At 38.5% G+C, this 18,072-nt stretch overlaps 1 long non-coding RNA gene and 1 pseudogene across 1 annotated transcript in view; both read right to left on the bottom strand.

Annotated features, from left to right (window-relative positions):
* Nucleotides 1-8,056: 8,056 nt before the first annotated feature.
* The window catches only part of LOC112547101 (uncharacterized), a 52,709-nt gene continuing 42,693 nt past the window's right edge, over nt 8,057-18,072 (bottom strand). The window contains exon 4 of the long non-coding RNA XR_012901444.1: nt 8,057-9,475. This is a non-coding gene — a long non-coding RNA (uncharacterized LOC112547101). The remainder of the gene's footprint in view (nt 9,476-18,072) is intronic.
* Nucleotides 16,721-16,833, bottom strand: LOC112547103 (U4 spliceosomal RNA; annotated as a pseudogene).

Raw genomic sequence — 18,072 nt, 5'->3', positions numbered from 1 at the left:
CCTTTGTTGTTTTTTAGCCAGTTCCAGTGAATACGTTGGTACTTTATGCTTCATCATTTTCATTATGAATTATGGAAATACAACAGATGTGATATGCTTTGCCTTTCAACATAGAACCTTTCATCCAAGATTCTCATAGTTTCTTTACTAACATAATGGAATTAAGTCTCACAGTAGTCCTTGTGATTAAGTACAACTAAGTACAAATCTAATATAGTTTTTTTATTATTTTATTTATAGGGAAATACATGAAGGAAGAATGCAAGCGTCCCCAGTTATGTGTTTGCATCTGTTTGCAGAGTTCCTTATAGAGCCTGAGTCTTAGGGTTCATCTACACAGCACAGTTATTTCAAAATAACTGACATTATTTTGAAATAACAATGAGAGCATCTACACAGCAATTCAAATAATTTTGAAATAACAGATGTCTTATTTCAAAATCTGTAAACCTCGTTCCATGAGCAACAACACTTATTCTGAAACAGCTATTTCGGAATAGCTGTAGTGTGGATGCTTCACTGCTGCTATATTGAAATACCTCCTCCCCTGAGCCATTCAGAGTAATTACTCCCCAGTGCCTCCTGGGGCTCCAATTCAAGGTAGCATGTCCACATTAGGGAAGCCTGACTTGGACTAATTTTGAGGTTTCCCTGTGGTGTAGATGTGCTCTTTTGAAATAAGCTATTTTGAAAAAAAAATCTGAAATAGCTTATTTCAAAGTAAGTGTGCTGTGTAGATGTACCCTTAGGTTACATCTAGACTACAAGTCTCTTTTGAAAGAGGCTTTTTCGACAGAATCTTTCGAAAAAGCCTCTTTTGAAAGAGAGCATCTAGACTGCAACCACTTCTTTCAAAAAAGCGAGCCGCTTTTTCGAAAGAGAGCACCCAGGCAGTCTAGATGCTTTCTTTCGAAAAAGCCCTGTTTGCATTCAAGAATACCTTTTTTTCAAAAGAGCATTTTCGAAAAAGGCATTATTCCTCATAAAATGAGGTTTACCATAGTTGACAAAACTGCCGCTTTTTTTCAGTTTACTTTCGAAAGAACGTGGTGGCAGTCTAGACGCAGGGGAAGTTTTTTCGAAAAACGCCACTTTTTTTAAAAAAAACCCTGTAGTCTAGACACACCCTCTGTGACTTGTTAAAAGACAGCCTCAACTATATTTTAGACAAAAGACCATCCTATCACTTGAGGTCACCACATAAGGAAACATTCCTATTATTTTTAATTAAATCTTTCTGTCCTGCTTTTATAAAAGAATTAAACTTAATGAGATTTATTTAGCATTTTAAATATTTATTTATTGATGTGAAGTGATGGAAGTTTCCTGTCTTGAAAAGTTTACAGTTGAAGGCCTTATTCAGGAATGCACTTAGACACTTGCTTAACTTTCACCATGGAAGTAGTCTCAATGAGGTGAATGGGGCAATCCCTTTTCTTTTGTACTTCTGTCCCAGCATCCTGCCCCTCTTAAGCCCATTCTCCATGTCCAATGGGCTCCTCTTCTCCCTCCTTCTTTTATATTCTTCCCCATGTTGACTTTGGCTTAGTTATAACATACTTTCAAGAAACCTTTGCTCAGTTATTATTACCACTTTGGCTAATTGCAGTGTGACTATATCTAATGCTTTGTAACACTGATATTTGCTTGGGTATAATATTTCTGGAGATGGAAATGCATAATCGATGCCAAATCCCAGTGAAAGGGGGAGATGGTGAGGCTGGGCATCCCTCCCTGGCAGCAAGGACTCTGGCTGAAGAGTTTTAAAGATCATATGACTTGACTCCTCCAGTGTTTAATGATACAAATGGTTAGAAGCAACTGAAAATCCTTGTTTCCAGTTGGAAAGTCCTAGAGCTGACTTCACTGTGGAACAGGTCTACAAGTTCCACCTTGGATATTTTGGGGGGATAGTGAAAGACAACACAGAAAATGCATGAGGATCCTCAGTACCTGCTAAAATAATTGAGATCTGAAATCACAAAGAACTGGATTAAAAGGCAGAATCTCAAACCATGATATTGTGTGAGCAACCATGCAGCCAGTGGTGGGAAAGAGGGAGCAGTTGCAGGACCACTGATCTGAGAGCCTGTTGCAGAGGCGGCAGCAGCAGATGCATTACTCAGTTGGTTCTATGTTGGGTTGTTAAGAGAAATGCCTAGACACTGAACCTTGCCCCTTGTTGGTGCTGACACCACCTGGAGGGAGGGTTACATATTCTGTTGGGCTACGTCTACACTGGCCCCTTTTCCGGAAGGGGCATGTAAATTTCACTAGTCGTCGTAGGGAAATCCGCGGGGGATTTAAATATCCCCCGCGGCATTTAAATAAAAATGTCCGCCGCTTTTTTCCGGCTTTTAAAAAAGCCGGAAAAGAGCGTCTAGACTGGCCCCGATCCTCCGGAAAAAGCGCCCTTTTCCGGAGGCTCTTATTCCTACTTCAAAGTAGGAATAAGAGCCTCCGGAAAAGGGCACTTTTTCCGGAGGATCGGGGCCAGTCTAGACGCTCTTTTCCGGCTTTTTTAAAAGCCGGAAAAAAGCGGCGGACATTTTTATTTAAATGCCGCGGGGGATATTTAAATCCCCCGCGGATTTCCCTACGACGACTAGTGAAATTTACATGCCCCTTCCGGAAAAGGGGCCAGTGTAGACGTAGCCTTGCAGAATAGAAAAGGCATCATATTTCCCAATGTACGTCTGTAGCCATGTGCTTAATTGGGAAATAAAAATTACTTTGGGGTGAATTCTTACGTAGTTTTCATATGCAAAAATTGGGAGGCCAAAAACAATATTTGAATGCAACGGTAATGCATTTTAATTGTTTAAAATAGAGTAAATGTTATTTTCTCTATATTTACCACCATATATGGAGGGCCCTGTTTAAAGCAGCTTTACAAAGCATCATAACTTGACACTTGAATACTGCTTTTGTGTACTGATGCAAATATTTTTCAAATGTTAATAGTTTGCACTGTGTGACTGATAGCACCTGTCTATTTACACCATATGCACTGTAAATATCTTTACACAAAATATGTTTGAGAGGTATCATCTGAAAAACTCTAGTCAACAATATTACAGCAATGTACCAATATTAAATAGTGGTTTGAGCATTGGCCTGCTAAGCCTACGATTGTGAGTTCAATCCTTGAGGGGTCCTGCTGTGAGAGCAGGGGACGGAACTCGATGACCTCTCAAGGTCCTTTCTAGTTCTATGAGATGGTATATCTCCATATATTATATTATATATAAAGTTATTCATTCTTGATGTATGATATTTGTAGTACATATTAAAAACTATGTGGCCCTGACCAGTAAAAGTTGTTGAACAGGTCTAACTGAAACAAAGGAAGGTTGTTAGCCTCCATAAGTAATAAACAGATTTATTCAGAGAGCCAGAGGGGGAAGAGATAGGATACAGGACAATCTGTGCTATACCCTGGAATGTGACACACCTATGTTAATCCCAACAGAGTTCTGCACCAGAGCTGTGTAAAGCTTTAATTATGAAACCCAAAATGATACAAGACTCACCTGGCCAGGGGTTTGTTCAAACTCACAGTTTGGCCATTACCAAATTGCTCACGAAAGCTTGCAAACATTGGACGTTTTTTTCTAGTCAGTTTCTGATTTATTCAGAAACCGTCTGAGGCTTGTGGTTTCACATGGTTTTTGATGTGAAATGAGGTGAAACTCAGGGGTTTGGAAGTAGTAGTACTTTGATATTTTTGGATGTGAATTTTAAATTTGGGCACCCATGTGAATCAAAACCAAAGAAAAGATTTGAATGAATCCATATGTGCCCAAACTATTGAGTTATTTCAAGTGGGAATGGAGAATCAGAGGTCAGGTAGGTAGTTAGGATAAGACATATTCTGGAGTGTTCTCATGTTGTGGGGTCAAACAGAACACAATAGGAATGGAGAGAAAGTGTCAGTAACTGCAAGAAGAATCGAACCATGCACCAATCATACTAAATGAAGGACAACATATGGGGTAGTTTTTGCTGCTTTTATGATGTGCAGAAGCATTTTATTTCCCAGCTATACTCTTTGGCAAATGAACTTCAGAATCAAAACATTAGTGAACAGCCTTGCCTTTCTAACATAGAGGGGAATATGTTGAATAGGCGCTTAAGTGGAACTGAAAAGCTGTAACTGTGGTTTATTGTTATGAAATAATTTGCACAACTCCCTTAATTCAACATGTCATATGAACTGTGGTTAAATATCCATAGCTTATTTTGAAACACAAATTAATTATCTATTACAAGCATGCTATTGCTTATCTCTTTCAAAGCTTCATTATTATGCAAATGACTCTAATTAGTTCACTGCCAGACAATAGTTCTGTAGAGTCACTTTCTAAGGTTTAATATGATGATTTGGGTTCCTAAATATTTATAAACAGCGCCCCTGAAATCAGCTTTACGTAATAAGGATCATTCTGAAAGTCTCATTAGTTCAGTGGAATTAATCTCAAAGAACAAAGGCAAAACCTATTTTTTTCTGAAGATGGTATCTTTACATTTTCACACAAAGTATTAGTAGATCGGGGAACAACATTTTATTTTAATAGGAAATTAACTTTAAATTTCTTGCCATATAAAACTGTGCCTATTTTCTTCCCAGTATTTTCTTTGATAAAGCAGAGAACACACATACACAAAAACTTTATTCGTCATAAAATGAGTCTGATGCATTTAAAAAGTAGCCTTTGCAGTCAGAATAATTATGTAGTATAGACACAATATGTCATGTGCCAGATGCTGGAACTAGGGATAGTGAGGGTGCAGCAGCACTCCCTGACTTAAAGTGGTTTCCATCATAAACATGGTTTACAATCTGGTTCGATTCAGTACCTCCACTGTACAAATTGTTCCAGCATCCCTGTCATTTAAAATAGTAATCCAGTGCTCATTAAAAAAAATAAAATAAAGGAAATGTAAAATGTAAGGTTTTTGCAGCAAAGTTAACTGGCCATATGCATATTTTGTGATTTCTTTTAAAAAATATATCCTATGTCTAGGCATAGTATTCTCACAAGTCACTTTTGAATGTATTCCCTGAGAGCCAGGGGTATGTGATTTGAAAATATCAACTTACCAAATAAAACAGAAGGGTTCTAGAAAGTTGGAAGGAGAATGGGAAGGATTCAGGTCTGAACCACCTGGGGGAAGGAAGCTGTGGCACATTTCCTAGGCTATGGCAGTTTTATCATGTAATTCAGCACAGCAGAGTACTCAGTTTTCAAGGGCAAAAACTTAGTTACATCAATACCAAGTTATGTTTGGTTATGTTTTTCCAAATAACCTGGCAAAGAAACTGTATCAGCCAACTGGAATGAGAGTTTATCCTAGTGGTTGGAGCAGCTGTCCTCTCTAGTTTAAAAGCCAGTAAAGAGGCAGGACAGAAGCAAGACCTGCCCCTGCAATAAGTGTCACATGGACATACTTCTCCACCTGTGCAGAGGTCAGTGCATAATCAGGCTTGTATGTGGTTAAGGTAGTTTGTAAAGAAAGCCTATATTTCCTCACAGCCCAAATTTATAGACAGCTTAAAGGCTTTTGGCTCAAACATATTTCAAAAATTCATCATTACAGAAAAACAAAGCATGCAAAGTTCTATCTGAAAAGTGATATTTTTCCAAAAAGTTATGAAAATGTAAAAATAAGAAGTTATCATGTGAAACTTCCTGCAAACTTAAGTATAGTATTTGCTAATATAGTTATTACTGGACATTATTCTGACCCATTATCCTTATATTTGCACGATAATTTACATTATAACTTCTTGTTTTGAGCTGCTCATTCTTTATTTAAATATAAATTCATAATAACTTACTGGGGAAGATGTTTGGTCAAATGATCAGGAATAGGAATTTCATACTTCCCTCACGTTTTATTGCCTAAAAAATAGTTCAGAATGTAGAGTACCTGCCATGACATGAGAAGAAAGAAGCCAGTTAGCAGGTGACAAACTGACTTGCTACATCTTTGACAAGAAAAAGCCAGAAATGGTGGGGGATGAGAAACAACATTAGCATCAGGAAGAGAAAGACACATGTACATAGCTACATTGTCATGACAGAAGCCGGATGACATCCAGCATGGTGGAGGAAAACCTATTGGACTTGATGTGGCTTGTATTTATCCTTCCTTCTCTGATGTCTGGTTCTGATTTAAGCTGTAGTGAAAATGTCCATAAGTGCTTTCCCACACCCTAAAGTTCCATACCACTTTCTTGTTCTGCATATGTTTGAGAGGGGCCATACCCAATGAAACTAACTTGTACCTATTACATGTGTCCTTATAGACTATCCCGTTCCCCAACATTTTCCCCTCTCCCACATTACAGAAACCTGGTTCTGCCAGAGAGCAAGAACTCAATAGCTACCGCATCTTTGAAGAAGTTCTTTCCTGGGGAGAGAAGCTTTACGCCCTCTAGACAAAAAAAAATGTGTATTGAGGGTAGGATGGATAATCTCATAATCACAGACAAATATTCATGGGTAAGTCTACATTAGCCCCCTAGTTCAAACTAGGGTGGCTAATGTAGGCATTCAAACTTGCAAATGAAGCCCGGGATTTAAATATCCCTAGTTTCATTTGCATGTTCCTGGGCAGGCGCCATTTTTAAATCCCCTTAGTTTGAACTGACTGCCTGCGGCTACACGCAGCAGTCAGAAGTTAATCCGAACTAAATCCTTAGTTTGGATTAACTGTTACTCCTCCCGCAATGAGGTGTAACAGTTAATCCGAACTAAGGACTGAGTTCAGATTATCTTCTGACTGCCGCATGTAGCCGCTGGCGGTCAGTTCGAATTAAGGGGATTTAAAAATGGTGTCCGCCCAGGAACATGAAAATGAGGCCAGGGATATTTAAATCCTGAGCTTCATTTGCAAGTTCGAATGCCTACACTAGCTCGAACTAGGGGGCTAGTGTAGACATACCCCATGACATCTAAATGATTTAATAATGGATTCTTAGATACAAATATTCCTTTTCATTATACATTTTGCCCTCTGCTTCTTACCTGCAAGCCTACCAATCATTTTGTCATTAGCCATTGGGGATGCTGAGCACCCAGCAGCTCTCATGAAAGTCGCCTGGAAATGATGAGTGTTTAGTACTTTTGAAAATCAGATCCTTTGGGGGGCAATTAAATACACATTGTAGAATCTTAATCTTAGGCCCTTGTTTCTTTTACATCCCAGTCAATGTGAATGTACAACCAGTTACTGAAAATGAATGAGCTCAATGGGAAGAGCTAATAAAGGGTTAAGATAAATCTTAAAGCCCCCCTTGAAATCTTACACTGAGACAAGAGGGAGAGAGGGGAAGATAAAGACAGGGAAGGTACTTGGGGCGGGGAAGTAACTGATCCCAATTTGTAGGGTTTTTACAGTTTAAAAAAGCTCCATTTTGGTATACCACAGATTCATGAATTATTTCTGTCCTTCTTCCCCCTACATGAGTTTACAATGAAGAAATCCCGTGCCACAGTTGCAGTGCTATAACTACAGAAAACAATTTAAAAGTCTGGATTCTTTAGTAGTTTTGAAGCCCTCGGGAAATATTCTCACACACAGTATGGTGTTTATGTCACAGGATTTAGCTGAAATCTTGAGAATGCTGATTTTTTTCAGTTATTTTTAAACTGTGTATGTAAAATTCACACGTAGTAGAAAGAAGCAAACCTGAATCACAGCCAAATGACTCCTATATTTGCTTCTTTTCAGTCCATAGATGACATCCAGGTGACAGGAGTGTTAAATAAACTTTAATGGGACCAGGATTTCATGCTGTGTTATGCTGAATCTTTGGGATATCTGACATTGTGGTGTTTGTGCACTTGGGAAGCACTACTTCATATGATACTGATTTTGTCATATCAACTTTGATTATCCTGTATTAGTAGTGTATTACCAATTAATCTAATACTGAGTATTTTCTTTTAGATGATATACACCATGTAGGATTTATGCAAAAGGTCATGAAACTTCTTATATTTATTTTCATTAAATTTGTCATGTAATTTCACCATTGGAAGGAAGTACTTAGACTAGACATTAATAACAATAACAAATAATAATGAATATAAATTATACACATTAGAAGAGAGTGTGCTATAGTATTTGCACATTACACTTGGGACTAAATGCTCCCAAAGGAGAAAAAAAGAGTTGAGGAGTGGGTAAAAAGAAAGAAAACAGTTCCAAGAAGTAGGAGAAACAGTTCCAAAACTAAAAGCTTAGAAAAATGTCACATTTCACAACTGTTTTAGATAATACAAATCAAATTAAAAAATTAGAAATGTTGATAACTTTCATTTTTGTTGAAGCATTGCATTAGTTTTCTTAGAGCCAGTACAATAATAATGAGTAGAATTAAAACACGTAAGTTAGTCACCCTTCAATATGCAGTGTACCCCAAGAGATGTTAGTTTTCATAATATACTCAACATTCAAAATTTCTGTGTGAAATTCTCCATGCTACCATTTTTTTCTCCCTGGAAAAGCAGTTGTCTCCCCTTCGTTATTCCCGTCTCACTTCATTTTCTCAGGTAATGCTTCAAGTGATACATTCTGGCTTCTCATTCAGTATTCTCTAATTTCAAGTTACAGCCAAGAGGGTCAGAACTTCTGGTTCAGGCTTCCACAGCTGGGGGGGCGGGGATGTTATTTCCAAAGATAAGATCAATTTAAAAGGTAATGAATCTTTCCTGGACCTGGTATGTGGAATTACTGCTGCTTTGGCATAGGTACTTTATGAACCATAATCAGCCAATAATGCTAAGACATTTAAAGAATACACGGTTTATTCAAAACACCAAAGGAATTTTTTAAAAATGGCAAAGCCTTAGACTGTACTCTCAGGTTAATTTATCATGAATCTTGCTGCATACACATTTTAAGATACAAATGCATCACATCCTGAGTTTAGCCAGGTCTCTGTTCCCAGTTCTGAGTTCTTTTTCCTCTTTTCCTTTTCTAAATACTTGTCACAGATCTGTTTTATCTAGTAATGGAAGCTAATGGGTGACAGAAGAGGGCTCATGTAAGGATTACCTGTTGCCCTTGAATTCTCACTCCCCCTTGTTCTAGGGCGCCTGAGAGATTAGGCTATGAAACTTAGTGAGGAGGAAATATGGGTCAGCATGGGCTGGAAGGGATATCTACGCATCTGGATCTCCTGTGAGTCTATCAAGCATGTCATCAGCTCTTCCACGATCTTCAAGACATTCTTCTTTGTCTTCACTTTGCAGCCACTGCTCACTTTTTCTGTCCTCACGCTCCATCCAATGCAGCAGCATTTTCCTCAACTCATTTAATCACATCCTGTTCAAGCAGGAGGATTGCATTTGCTCTTTGAACATGTCATCTCTACTATGTTTTCGCTTTTGGATCTGTGATAGCCAAACAACTGGAGGAGCCAGAACCAGGAAAATATGCAGCAGGCTCATTGTTGCATCCTCTGAAACAAAAAACGAAGGACAGACTTTACAGGAGATACATTGTGGAGCATAGAACCTAATCACATTGTCTGACCCAACTGACTGCTGATACATTCTTCACCACGACTCACTATGGAGCAAAAGGCCACCCTGCTCCTATATGGGATTAATACTCTTCCTCCTTCGCCAATGAAACTGAGGTGATGCCAACAGAATTTCCAAGCTCTAACCTCAGGAGAATTGGAGCAGACATAGGAATTTGGCTGTGGGGGATATCTGAAAATTTTCCTTGGCCACATACCTCTACTAGAAAAAGAAAAGCATAGTTGAAAGCCATATCACTAGAAGGCTGCCTTGACATATTTCTTCCTTTATTCCAAAGAATGGCTGCTTTTAATATTCCTGGGGGCAGGAAGGGGGAACCTCAATCTATTGTTGGGACATTTTATCCTGTGGGGGACAAAGGGACACCATCCACACTCCCTAGAAATGGAATGGGTTGTGGGAGAACTCGGTCTCAGGTTAAACCCAAAGGTTTGGGGGTTACAAGGGTAAGAAGGGGAATATGAAAGCTCAGCCCTAGAGGTTCTAAACAGAGACCTTGTACAGGATGGCTGACAAGTGATTTGGTATGAATTTTTGAAGGATGTATGCTGGATTACTAGCAAAATGTTATCTAAGGAGGGGAAATGTGAAAATTCTGAAACATAATGCCCAAAGTGCCATTCCTAGAATAAATCTATCAAGGCAATAAGCCTATGAGTGCCTCTCGGGTGCCAGTCTGCACTGTAGTTACATGCATTTCTGTAGAGGGAGATGTGACATTGACCATATCTGGCTTCATCTGGAAGAAACCTTATGGAATGCAAATAAATGTTATTGAATTAAATGAATGAATTAGGATTAAATCCTTTAACATTCATCATTACAAATGCAAATGTTTCTACACTATTAAGAGACCACATGGAAATTTGTTATCAGGGAGACAAGATTAATTCAATCTCTGGAAGGTATCAAAAAGTTCAAAAGTTTTTCTGGAACAATACTTATGAAGGGTGTTTCCTACGGAAATGACTTGAAGTGTAGGGATTAGAAATTCTTCCCCTCCAAAGCCAAGCTTTTGAAAATATGTCCTGAGGAGGGAGACTCTTTGTATGATATCTATCTGCTTCTGGAAACTCTAGATCAGAGGTCTCTGAATTGTACAAAAATGAACTGAACATGTTATGAGTGTGCTTGTTCTGAGCAGTACTCTTATGAACTTGTAACTACGAAGTTGCCTGTAGCCTGAGATATTGCGAGCTAAGATTCACTCTGGTGAGCTTATTAGCTTTTGTGTTGGTTCTTTTCTTAGTTTTAACATTTTTCTCTAATTCTTTGAATATTAAGAATAAAACAGGCTTATGTAGAAAGAGACACATGGTAACTTATAGCTATAGCAATTACACTGTTATCTATCTTTCAAGAGAAAGTAAGCAGGTGTCTCCGGGCAACCTGCCTGTGCTGGGAATAATAAAGGATAGGGAATGGAAGGAAAGGGGAGAGAAGGGAGTAGAAAGGAAATGAATGTTGCAGCCTCGGAATATGCCGGTCAGAATGGAGAGAGGTGCATATTTCTACCCAAGAAAGGCAATAGCTAGGAAGCTGAATGCCAAGATGGGGGAACACTTGCTGAATCTCTCAAAAAAGATACAGATGCCATTACCTTGAACTGTGACAAAGCTTATTTTGAGAATTTGGCAAAAGCTGCAGAGGAAGGAATAAGATCTAATAAATTATGACCTAAGTTATTAAATCACGTTGATCCAAAACTGGGTTTCTGCCGATAAATGAGGCTAATGGTAAAATATGTGTAAACCAAGAAGTCCTGCAAAGATTGAACTTAAGCTACCAAGAAGTGACCATGTCCAGATCTGACTTTATTAGCAGTAAATGCAATCCTTGACCTGGCAAAGAAGCTCTGCCATAAAGAAACTGAGAAGTGAGTATACTCCAAGACTCACTAACATAGTGTCTGATCTTCTCAGGTGCTCCATAAAGACTGTAAGTCACATTTTATTAGTTTTTTTCTTTGGGCATAGACTACTGGGAAGATACCAGTGGAGTGGAAAGAAATGATCCTTATATCTCTCTGTTAGGGGAAAGACATACACAATGAGTACAGTAACTACAGACTCATAATAAGACTTTCCTTTCTTCCTGGAAATGTTTTCACATATGTCTTGTTTACCTGTATCCAACCTTTCATTATGAAATGCCATCACCCGGGACAATTGGTCTTTTCTGCTGGTGATTCACAATGGGCCTGTACAATGGGTCCCATGGCTGTCAATTAACTGATATCCATCATGATTCAAGCGGTCTTTGAGACCAGCATACATAGATCTAAAGGCAGCCATTGATTCTGCTGACAGAAGGCACCAGTGTTTTTCACATCTTCTTGAAGCTAATTCAAGACCTGCATAATGACTCAGGACATGGCTTCATTGGCCATAGGTCTGACAGGAGTAAAGCAGAGATATCCTGGCCTCATCTATGTTATGCCATGCAGCAGATTGGTTTCCTAAACATATCTCCATAGATATTGTCACAGCCTTTGGTTCAATTTCTTTCCCTATCTAGATTATGCAGATCATGCCATCTTCTTTGGTCAGGATCCAGATGATCTCAAAGATTCAGTAGAGAGCTTCCAGTATAAGTCAGCTGCCCTTAGATTAAAGTTTTCGAAAGCAAAAAAAAAAAAATCCAGAGTGTTTACATACAGGGTGTGTTTAAACTACATGGCTCCGTTGACGGAGCCATGTAGATTAGGCAGGATGGAAAAGGGAAATGAAGCGGTGATTTAAATTATCGCCGCTTCATTTAAACGGTCACTGCGCTGGACCAATCAGCTGATTGTCGGCACAGCACGGAAGTCTAGACGGGGATCTGCCAACTCCAGAACCCTTCATTGGCAGATCCTTTATGCCTCATGAAACGAGGCTTACAGGATCTGCTGACGAAGGGTTCTGGGGACAGCAGATCCCTGTCTAGACTGCCACATTGTGCCGACAATAAGCTGATCAGCACAGCGCAGCGGCCATTTTGATTTAAATGAAGTGGCGATTATTTAAATCACCACTTCATTTCCCTGTGCTATGTAAACTAATCTACATACCTCGGTCAATGGAGCCATGTAGTTTAGACATACCCAAAGTGGTGATACAAGACATCTGCTCTTATGGACAAACCATAGAAATAGTGGATGACATTATCTGTTTAGGCAGTAAACTGTCATCAGCTGGGCACAGCCAGCTAAACATCCTAAGGTGAACTGGTTTAGAAGCCTCAGCCTTAAGACATCTGCAAAGGATCTGGACTCAAAAGAAGTCAAAGCTATTTACAAAAGTACATATTTACCAAACCCATGGACTTCTCATCCTCTTATACGGAGCTGAAACATGAAGGTTGCTTACACAAGACATCAGGAGGTTGGAGACATAACATGATGTACCAGCAGCAACTACTGAGTAAAAGATTATTTGTCTTTATCAGAAACAGGAAGATAACATTAAGAATTGGACTTGAATGGACTGAAATCCTCACTGGCCATTGCCATCTGGCACTTTTTCATCATGTTGCCCTTCTTGTACATTGAGTTCTGAAGAACATGCTTGAGGTCAGGAGGGATCACTGTCTGGTCATCGACTAACGCTGTAGTCACCCATGCTTAACCTCATTTCACCCGATCAGTAATAATTCAGTGAAGGGCCTAGATGCCTGGAATAAAGTTGAACAGTATCATCATGGACATTAGGTTCTATGGATTTCTATTGTCTAAGTTTGCTGTTGCATTTCTCATAGTAAATCCTTCTATATGTAGAGTACTGCATTCTAACAGGTAAGTCAGTTTTTAAAGGTTTTACTTTCATGATTCAGGTGAACTGCACATGTATTCTCCACCAGTAGTTCAGTCCAGGGCTCCTTTGTCCAGGTTTCCAGTCCCCCAGCTGTTACCTCTCCTAAGAAAAGACATGCTTCTCTCTCCTTCCCAATCATGCTATTTCCAGGCTGAACAGTGCTCTTCCTTCACTATACATTTCCTGGAACAGATACGACACCCAATGATACCTGCTTGCTTTCTCTTCAGAGACAGTTAACAAAATAATTGCTACATTTGTAAGCTACTACACCACATTACCTTTACAAGCTCATTTTTTCTTGAGGTTACAAAGCATTAAAGAGGAAACATATTACAAATATCCAAAAGCCTACACCTAGGTAAAAAGTCTCACAGAGTTAACTGCAATGATGACATGGATTGAAGCAGGAGGAATCCTGTAACCCAAAGTGCAATGGAATTCCTTGGGGTTACTAATTCATCATAACTTCCACTCAGCACAACTACTTTCCTGACATGTTCAGTTTGCCTTTTATGCAGATCAGGGACCTCTGTCAACCCGTGGAACTCCTTGTCAGAGAATGTTGCAAAGGCCAGGACTTTTGACAGGGTTCAAAAAAAGAGCTAGATAAATTCATGGAGGCTAGGTCCATCAATGGCTGTTACCCAGGATAGATAAGGATGTTTCTCAATGACTGGGAATGGGAGATAGGGATGAGATCCTTTGATAATTACCTGTTCTGTTCATTCCTCGGGGGGCACCTAGCAGTGGACACTATCGGAAGACAGGATACTGGGATAGATGGACCTTTGGTCTGACCCAGTATGGCCACTGTTATGTTCTTATGAATTTCTCAAAGCATGATATTCTTACAGAATGGGTCTCTCTCCTCAGGATTACCTTCAAAACCCTCGCTTTGGAGGTGAAAGTTTGAATTCCCCCTTGCCTCAAGGTAAGTTCCTAGGAAATTCACTTCACAGGATCATTCCAACAAGAATGGTGATGTTTCTGATGTCTTCCAGAGTTTGCATTAATCTGGTCTTCCTGCTAAAGAAGCTCCATATAGTTTCAAAATGCTACATAAACATTTGCATGTCTAATAAATGAACTCCAAAAATTCTTTGAACTTAATTCTTTGAAGTTTAACTGAATTTATTGTGGTTTCTCCAGGATAGTATAGCGTGTTGTCATTTTTGGTTTAAAATTGTTAATGATACACATATGAAGTACGGAATGGTGTGGTGTGGTATAAAGGTTACAGCAATGAGAGTTTGAGATAGATATATTACCTAAAGGTGATGAAACCTTTAGTGAATTGTGCAGGTCAACCCAATTGAGTACTCATAAAAATCTTTATAGCATAGACCATACTAACGTATTCTGTACATGCTGCATATGTTTCAATCTAAAATATTTCTAAAATAGCTTGCCTGTTTTCACATTTTTATTGGGGCTATTTTTGTTCACCTGTGAAGCCAAGCACTGTAGTTAATGGAAGCCTCACTGTTCAGGACTCGAAAGGAGCCATAAAAAACTGTAAAAATGATCAAAAGTACTTTTTCTGTACCTAAAAATGTCACAGCTTTAAAATTCATTGTCTCATGCCCTCCAGAGCTAGAAGCACAAGCTGGTTCCCTTTAGGAATCTGGCAGTCTCCCAGTTCCAATGGCATACAGCCCTTGGCTCAGATAATCTGCATTGTCTAGCTAAGCACCCATTAAGGCCATAAATATTTTATATGATTTTTCAAAAAAAACCAGACAATAGAACATTGTATATACCTATGTAAATTAATTAATGAATAGCCTATGGCTCAGAACTTTGTGCCATTATTGACTTCTGTGCAAAAAGGGTGTAAATTGCTGGCACTCTCATTTGGTACTCTTTTACTCTCATGCTGCACTCTCCTGGAAGAGGTGCAAGTGACTGTTTAGGGTGCAGTGTAGTGGAAAAATAAGTCCAATGTTTGTGTAGAAGGAAAAAATTAATGGTCTGTTCCAAAGCTCATTGGAAGTCAATGGTGTCAATTCATTGACTTAAATTAGATTTGAATCAGACCCTAAAAGAGTTAAACAGAAACAGCCGAACTAAGTTACGGGTTGGAAAAGAAATAACTAACTAAACATTTTTAAGACAAGCAGTGCAGATGAAGAAAAAAACGTAGTGTGGGATAAAGGGAAATAAGTAAAAACAATGAGCTAAAGTGAAGAAATAAATGTTGGGATTAATATAAGAAAAAAAATGTGGTGGTAAAATCGATTAGCATGGGGTATAAATTCTAATAGTTGTGTCTATGCATGTAGAGACATATAGGAAAGTACTAGAATGAAAACTGTGTTCTGCATGGAAATATAAAGGATTGATCAACCCTCCAATAGTAATGAAATGAATCAATGACCTAACGAAAGCTTTTTATCTCTAATTTTTGTTATTTTATGAAAAATCAGTTAAGTAATTGAATAGGTTTTTTTATTATGAATATTGTTTTACATTATTGTAAAATACTGTGTTAAGAAAATCAGTTTTCAGTCAGTTCAGAAGCACAATGACACTTGTTAAGCCACACATATCATTTGAATCACCAAAATTATATTAAATATGTGAGCTCAGTTTGTATGTCTGAATCCCTTGCCAGTTACTGCATGTCACCTCTTGCCTTTTGTGGTTGTGTTGGTATTTATGAAGTTTTTGTATTGAAGATGTAGTTTCCTACTATTTGTGTCTTGTTCTGAAATTCATCCAGTTGGCCTTTCATAAGTGGCCCTCCCACTTAACATAGAAACTTTACCATCTGACTAAAAAAAAAATGCAGAGTTTTTTTTTTATCTCTGATGAAGCTACTGGGACTACAAAGTCAATCAAACACAAAGAAACAACAAAAACAAGAATAAAATGGTAGACTTTAAGCATTAATCATTAATTATGCTGTGATAATAATAGTGATAATTGAGAAAAAACACAAAGACCATATTGTGAAGAGTGAGGGAACAAAATGAACATTCAGGCTCTGTAGCCCAGAATAATACTAGAATAATGGGAAAATATTAAATGTTCCTCTCATATTCTTTCCCATAATGTTTTCTGAATAAAATACTTAAAAACATTCTTTTTAATTAACAGACACAGATATTTTAAATAAATCTAATAAGGGAATAGTCATTATTGAAAAATATTGAAATTAATCTTATTAAGCCAGATTTATCAATGCAAAAAGATTAAACGTATCTTTTAAAATATTCTGAACTTTAACAGAGAAATTGTTGTGATAAACAGTGTTCCCTCCAAGATTTTCCATCCTTGGGCAGGTTGAAATTTCTTATGTGCAACACTAATATTGAGGTAGTGTGTGAATGTGTACCCACCAGTGCAAAGAAAAAATGTAGATATAAATATATATTTTAAATTGTCCATAGGCATGGAAGAAAATATTTTTCAATTAGCAATAATGACGCCTCTGATTAATCTCATTGGCTACAATACTGCTACTGCGCAAAGCTTAAAATAAGGGATAATTAACAAGGAACAATGCTTTTTTATGATTATTTAATATGAAATCAATTAAAAAGAAAATGAACACTACCCTTGTCTGAAGAAGTGGGTTGTGCCCACGAAGCTCATGAAACTATTTATATATTTTTGTTAGTCTAAGGTGCTACAGGACCATTGTTGTTTCCAAAGATTTTTAGTTAAAGACTAAGGGTATGTCTACACTGCAACCCTAGTTCGAACTAGGGTGGCTAATGTAGGCATTCGAAGTTGCAAATGAAGCCCGGGATTTAAATATCCTGGCCTTCATTTGCATCTTGCCGGGCGCCGCCATTTTTAAATACCCCTTAGTGCAGACTCCATGCCCGTGGCTGCACGCGGCACGGAGTAGGTAGTTCAAATTAGGCTCTCTAATTTGAACTACCGGTACACCTCATTTGAACTAGGGTGGCAGTGTAGATATACCCTCATACGGCTACCCCTTTGAGACCTTGGAGTACATGTATCGTCATCCTTTCTAACAGACAGATGCATGTTTCAAAGATCTTGCATATAAGATTTCATCCTACAAAACAGCTAGAATCACACCTAGTACTTGCTACTTCTGACTCATAAAAGCCAGTACTCTATCAGATAACAAAGATCTGGTCTTAGTGCAATACAATTTACTATGTATTAATTAGTAATACAGGATTTTAAAAAATCATTAAGATCAGAGTCTTAGATATCTGCAACACTCAAAAAAATTCTGTTCAAAGAATCTTTTTCTTTCCTATCTTTAGCCATTAACACAGGGGTGGGCAATAATTTTTGAGGGGGTGGCTCTCCAAGAGTTTAGTAAATGGTATATTAATGGAGGAGGTGCGGGGTCTGGGACGGAGGTTGGATTCAAAGAGACACTGGAGTGTGAGATCTGGGTCAAGTAGGGGATTGTGATATGGGCCAACAGACTAGGGGAAAGTAAGGATGCAGAGCCTGGGAGCGGTCTGTGACCTGATGCAGGAGTACAAGAGAGGGTTCAGGGATTTGGACTCTGACCAGTGATAGTGGATTGGGGTGCAAGTGTAACTGTCACAAGGCAGATTTGAACCTGGGACTTCTGGAACTTAATGTGGGAGCCTCTACAGCTTGAGTACAAAGCCAGTTGGCTCGGAGCTTAAGCTGTAGAGCTCACTTGTTCTTAGCTCTTGCTGTAAGTGGTCTAAGCACCACTACATGGGACAGTGAACCACACTAGGTGTGTGGGTTAC

Source organism: Pelodiscus sinensis, chromosome 1, assembly GCF_049634645.1.
Source record: "Pelodiscus sinensis isolate JC-2024 chromosome 1, ASM4963464v1, whole genome shotgun sequence".
NCBI classification, from domain to species: Eukaryota; Metazoa; Chordata; order Testudines; family Trionychidae; genus Pelodiscus; species Pelodiscus sinensis.
The sequence above is the reverse complement of the archived record's forward strand: the minus strand, read 5'-3'. Positions and strand labels throughout refer to the sequence as shown.